Genomic DNA, 6,924 nt, shown 5'->3' on the forward strand with positions numbered 1-6,924 from the left:
ATCCCTCTGTCTCCATAGTGAAGGAAATAATGCCCTTGGTCCAAGTATGCATTCAATGTTAAGTCTAATAAATGCGGTTCAGTATTAATTAACAAGTTAATAATTCAGTGAGATCAAGTGAGCTGAATGCCTAGCTAGAGGCCGCTTCAGTTCAAGTGGAATTAATGATATTAATCCACAGCTTACTCTTGACTGAACCCGTAGGGTCACACAAATAGTACGTAAACGGATCAAGTATTTAATGGCATTAAATACTCCATCTATGGATATTCGGAATCGACGGATCTTGGTTTCAGTGGGAGCTGAGATCGTCACAGGCAAGAAATGAATACTCCGGAAACGATGATATTGCCGGAAACGGAAATATGGATCGTATCGGAAATATAAATATTATCCAAGTCGTAGATGTTGCCGGAAACGGAAACATGGTACGTATCGGAAAATATTATTGGAAATGGAAATATTGCCGGAATCGGAAATATTGCCGGAAACGGAAATATTGTCAGAATCGGAAATATTATCGGAATCGGAAAATAGTTCCGGAAACGGAAATATTAAATATTTGTTTGAAACGGAAAATAATTCCGTAATCGGAAATATTAAATATTGTTCGTATCGGAAATGAATTCCGGAATCGAGAATTTAATCGGAAGCGTATCGTACGAATTAGCATCGGACGAGGCCTGCCAGACGAAGGCCCAGCACGAAGCCGGGCCATCGCCCAGCAAGCCAAGCGCAACAACCACACGCCAAGCATACGACCAGGCCCAGCGCAAAAGCCAGGCCCAACCGAAGCTTGGGCGCGCGCGCGGACAAGGCTGCGACAGTGGGCCTTGCGCTGTGCGCTCGGCGTGGGCCGCAAGGCCTGCGTGCGGGCGTGCGGTGCTTGTGCGCCACTCGTGTGTGTTACTCGGAATCCTAAGGCTACCGGGATTCGTAATATGATTAAATCTAATCCTAATAGATAAAGTTTGTTTAATTAGAGTCCTAGTAGGATTATAATTAAATAGATTTGTATTCTAATAGGATTATAATTCCTTTCCATAAACTCTATAAATAAGTGCCTAGGGTCACATATTTACAAATAGCATTCAAGTATTCAAAGTGAGTTTTTGAGAGAAAAATTCAGTCACACATTTGCCTAAAAGTGCCGAAAATAATAGTACCTTAAGGGCGATTCTAGTTGGTCAATCTTAAGGCGGATCCGGACGTGCTGTGGACTATCTACGGAGGGACGACACTTGGAGTCCTAAAGACTTGTTCTTGTTCGGTTCGGGCGCAGCTAGGGAAGGCACGCAACAAAGAGTATGCATCTAAACTATGCTAAATGATTATGTGTAAATAATATGTTTTCCTGGCTTTATGGTTTTTCCGCATGATTTATGAATTGTCATATGTATCATAACCTAACAGTGGTATCACGAGCCTCTTATTATTTTCATAATCTAAATTGCATGAACATGGTTAAATATTACAAATTTGCAAGAATTAAAAGGGGTGATTAATTTTCGTAATTGTTAATTAATTGCAAATTGCGTTTATTTAATTGTACGTACGCAGTTTTTCGGCAGTTTCTTCGTTACTCATCCAAATCGAGTGATTTTTGTGTCAATTCCGCATGTAAAAGGCATTCTAAAATTTTGACAAAAATAGTGTTTTCTTGCCGAACCCAGAATTCTCAAATTCGAAGCCTAACTATGACTTTTCGGAGGTTTTAGTTTTTCGAATGCAAAATTTCGTAAATTTAAGATGTTAAATTAAATATTTGCGATTCTTGTTGATAAATCTTGAATTTTTGATTGACCTACTGTATATGTTTAACAAGTTTGAATGCCTAGCCTTGTTAATTATGCAATCTAATTTGTAATTATGATTAATTTGTTGAAAATTAGAATAATTTAAAATTAATTTGATTTTCATAATTAATTATAATTTAATTAGATACCTATGATTAAAAACCACCATAAAAATTGTAAATTTATGATAAATTTTAAATTTTTATGACCTAGACTTGAATCCATGTTAATCGGAAATCAATTGAATAATAAATTTTCGATTTTTTCGCCCTAAAATTATGAAATTAATATTATTTATTAATTTGTCATTAATTTTAAATATAAATTTTTTAAATTTTATGCGATTCGTTCATATAACTTGCACGCACAAAGCAATGGACGCTACGTGTTACCCTTAAGGGGTGTTGTATAGTGCGGGCATGTGACAACGAGCAAGGGAGCTCGTCGCCCACGCGACACGAATGCAATGAGCAAGGCCATGGTGCACGAGCACAAGGCAGCAGCCCTGCCTTGTGTCGTGGGCTGTGAGCAATGGACGAATGGGCGAAGGCGAAAGCAAGGCATAGCAGTCGCGTGTGGGCAGCAAGCGAGCTGCGCCACAAGGCGCACTGCCTCGCGCAAGCGTGCGGTGCCTCGCGCAAGCGTGCGGAGCCTCGCGCGCAGCGAGCGCAAGCTCGCGTGCCACGAGTGCTACGCCCAGCGTCGATGCCTCGCGCAGCGAGCGATGGCTCGGATGATCGAGCGCTGGCAAGCGCGCGCAGCGAGCGTTGGCGAGCGCGCGCAGCGAGCAATGGCCCGCATAGAGCGAGCGCTGGCTCGCATGAAGCGAGCACTGGCGAGTGAGCGCAGCGAGCGATGGCTCGCGTGCGTCGAGCGCTGGCGCGCGCAGCGAGCACCATGCGTGAAGCCTTGCGATGGTGAGCAGCAGCATTGCGGCACAGCGCATGGGCTGCGCGCACATGGCCAGCGATGGCTGTGTGCGTGTGGCCCATGGGCGTGCGTTGCGTGAGGTTGTTGCGTTGCGATTAGATCGTTTTGAAATTTTAATTTGAAATTTTCAGTTTACGTAATTTTAATTAATTTTAAAATTAATAATTTAAATTATTTTCTTGGATTTTAATTTTGAATATTGTAATTATAATAAATTTTATTTATTCTAATTATTTTACTAAAATTAAAATCATGAATTAATTTAAATACGACTGAAATTAAATTAAACTTTTTGGATTCAATTATAAATTTATATGAGCTTTAAATTTTAATTAAATTTGTATGTTTCCGATTAGACTAGAAATACATTTTTATGTTTAAAATTAGTAAAGCATATGAATTTATTGGTTTAAGTGGGAGCACTTTTAGTCATAAACTCTTGATTAGGTCTACAAATCCTTAAGGTTAAAACAACTTGATTAGAATTAATAAGGACTGAATAATTGGTAGATTATTGGTGCCCTTGGTTAATTGCTGCAAATGTTTACATGATGCATAATGTGTTTTACTAACCAGCTATGTGGGCCATTCATGATAATGAATGGGTGAATGGTATATATTGTATATGTACTGTTTTGCAGGTTATGAAGTGACTAGTATGGCCCAAATAGGATAGAAAATATGGTCTGCGTACCATTAATTTGAATGTAATTGGTCTAAAGTACCAAAGTTATTTTTCAATTCAAATATGGTCTGCGAACCATCAAATAGTTGTAATTAGTTATAGCTTATCCTATTTGAAGAAAATGGTGCCTCCCACGGAGATTTTCAAGACGGACTTTGAAGTTAAAGCTTCAAGATGAAGTCGGGCCATACTAGATCACGTTTATCTTATGCATGTTTTAAGTTATTTATTGCTTTAAATATGTCTTAAAATGCATGAGATCAAAAGCTTGATTATGTTGCATGATTAAGGATTTTAGTTCACTTAAAATCTAACCAACATAGTAAGAGCCTTAAGTTCCAAACTTAAAAATTGAGTTAAAAGGTGCCATGCCAAAATATACACTTGCTTGGATATCCTTTACATCAATCTAGTAATAGTTTTCGCTCAGCGAGGTGTTACTTATTGGTCCTAAAGAGGCAAGGTACACAAATAATTGTGAGTACATGTTAGTTTTGGTGAAACTCAACGATATAAGTAAGGAGTCCTTTTATGTCGTGGCAAAATCGATAGGTTTACCTAATAAGTTCTTAGACGTACCTATCAACCAAGAATAGTTTCTAGACTATTAGCAAAAGGCTTTTGCTTACCTAAGATGTTTTAGGATTAAGTCGACAAACTGTGCTTAGTTCTTCAATGATTTTAGGATCTTGGAATCATTTTATTCACTCCTGCCGGAACACATAACTTGAATAAAATGCTTAATAAACATTGAATTATGCATGTATGCTAGAATTTAAGTTTATTAAGAAAAACTGTGAATGGTTATTTATTTGTTTATTCTTTTCGATTGTAGTTTTTAAATATGGCAAACAACAATCAAAACATCATTATAGGTTCTGAGCTTATGGTCAAGCTGAACCTGGCAAATTTTCTTGAATGGGAAGCTAAGCTAGTTGAAATAGTCAAACTCAATGGACTTGAGTATGTACTGTCACATTCCATGCCAAGCTACTATGCCAGAGACATGACCCCTGAGAGATTTTACGCCTGGGATGCGGATCTCAAAAAGGTTATGAGTCTCATGATGAACAATATCCCTGATGATTGGGCTAGAAGGTTTGTAGCCTATGAACCTTTTACGCTCATCAAGAATCTGAGGGATATCTGTCGTGGAAGCACGGAGGACAGGGACCTGAACGTCCATGAGTTGATTGAATCAATGTCTGGTCTAAAGGTTAGTTCTCCCAACAGGTGTTATTGGATGGAGGTCCAAGAAACACATGTTCAGCTCCTTCGCACTAAACAGAGGGTAAGCGTCCCACTAAGGTTCCATGTGGATCTTATGCGTTCATACTTTGATCGCCTAAGTCTACTAGGAACACCAATAAGCGAAAGGATGGCAGTCTCTATCTTGCTCAATTCACTACACAGTGGGTTTGGTCGCTTCAAGCAACTATACCTAAGTGAACCAAGAGAAGAAACAGTTGCAGAATTTGTTCACCTTGTCAGAAAGGCTGAAATAATACTGGACTGTGAAGCCAAAGATTTACTCAAGGCTAAAAGGAGACCGTTCAAGAAAGGTGGAAAGTCCAAGGGCAATGCTAAATCAAAGCAGGACAAGTCCACATCAAGCTGTCTTTATTGTGATGGAATAGGCCATTACAAAAGAGAATGTCCAAAGCTAAAGGAAGATCAAAAGAACGGAACAGTCGTTCCATCTTCAGGTATTTTCGTTATAGACTGTATACTTGCTAATTCAACTTCTTGGGTATTAGATACAGGTTGTGGCTCACACTTATGTTCCAATCCACAGGGACTAAGAAGAAGTAGAAAATTAAGCAAGGGTGAAGTCGACCTACGAGTGGGAAATGGAGCACGGATTGCTGCATTAGCTGTAGGAACTTACTATTTGTCGTTGCCCTCCGGGCTAGTTTGGAACTGGAAGAATGTTTCCATGTTCCAAGTCTTACTAAAAACATCATTTCAGTTTCTTGCTTAGATGCTAAGGGATTTTCCTTTTTAATAAAAGACAATAGTTGTTCGTTTTATTTTAAAGAGATGTTTTATGGATCTGCTAGATTAGTCAATGGACTTTATTTATTAGATCACGACAAACAAGTATATAACATAAATACCAAAAAGGCCAAAAAGGATGATTCAGATCTCACCTATCTGTGGCATTGTCGATTAGGCCATATAAACTTGAAACGCTTAGAAAGACTTCAAAAGGAAGGAATTCTAGAACCATTTGACTTAGAGGATTATGGTAAATGCGAATCATGTTTACTTGGCAAAATGACAAAGCAACCTTTCTCTAAAGTTGGAGAAAGAGCAAATGAACTATTGGGTTTAATCCATACAGATGTATGTGGACCAATGAGTACAAATGCTAAAGGTGGTTTCAGCTACTTTATCACTTTCACTGATGACTTCAATAGATATGGTTATGTCTACCTAATGAAGCATAAGTCTGAATCCTTTGACAAATTCAAGGAATTTCAGAGTGAAGTAGAGAATCAATTAGGCAAGAAGATTAAGGCACTGCGGTCTGATAGAGGCGGTGAATATCTGAGCTATGAATTTGATGACCATCTGAAAGAATGTGGAATTCTATCAGAATTGACTCCTCCTGGAACACCACAATGGAACGGTGTGTCAGAACGGAGGAACAGAACCTTGCTAGACATGGTCAGGTCAATGATGAGTCAGGCCAAACTTCCATTAGAATTTTGGGGACATGCACTAAATACAGCTGCACTCACTATAAATAGAGCTCCGTCTAAAGCTGTCGAAAAGACTCCATATGAATTATGGTTTGGAAAACCTCCAAATGTGTCTTTTCTAAAGATTTGGGGATGTGAAGTATACGTCAAACGATTAATTTCAGACAAACTTCATCCAAAATCTGACAAATGTATCCTTGTGGGCTATCCAAAGGAAACAAAGGGGTATTACTTCTACAATACATATGAGAACAAGGTGTTTGTTGCTCGAGATGGTGTCTTTTTGGAGAAAGATCACATTTCCAAAATGACAAGTGGGAGAAAAGTAGACCTCGAAGAAATTCGAGTCGAACAACAAACTCTAGAGAATGCTCAAGATGACATTCAGGATGAAACTCAGAGATCTTTAGAAGAATCTGGTGAGAATCATGGTCAAACTAGAAATGTTACCCCGCGTAGATCGCAAAGATATAGATCTCAACCGGAAAGGTACTTAGGTATTTTGACGAACGAGAGCTATGACGTTCTATTACTTGAAAGTGATGAACCTGCGACTTACAAACAAGCTATGACGAGCCCTAGCTCCAAGCAATGGCAAGAAGCCATGCAATCTGAATTAGACTCCATGTCTGAAAACCAAGTATGGGATTTGGTCGATTTGCCAGATGGCTACCAAGCCATTGGAAGCAAATGGGTTTTCAAACTGAAAAAAGACAAGGATGGAAAACTTGAAGTTTTCAAAGCTAGATTGGTTGCAAAAGGTTACAGGCAAGTCCACGGTGTGGATTACGATGAAACCTTTTCACCA

Source organism: Spinacia oleracea, chromosome 6 (assembly GCF_020520425.1).
Source record: "Spinacia oleracea cultivar Varoflay chromosome 6, BTI_SOV_V1, whole genome shotgun sequence".
NCBI lineage: Eukaryota > Viridiplantae > Streptophyta > Magnoliopsida > Caryophyllales > Amaranthaceae > Spinacia > Spinacia oleracea.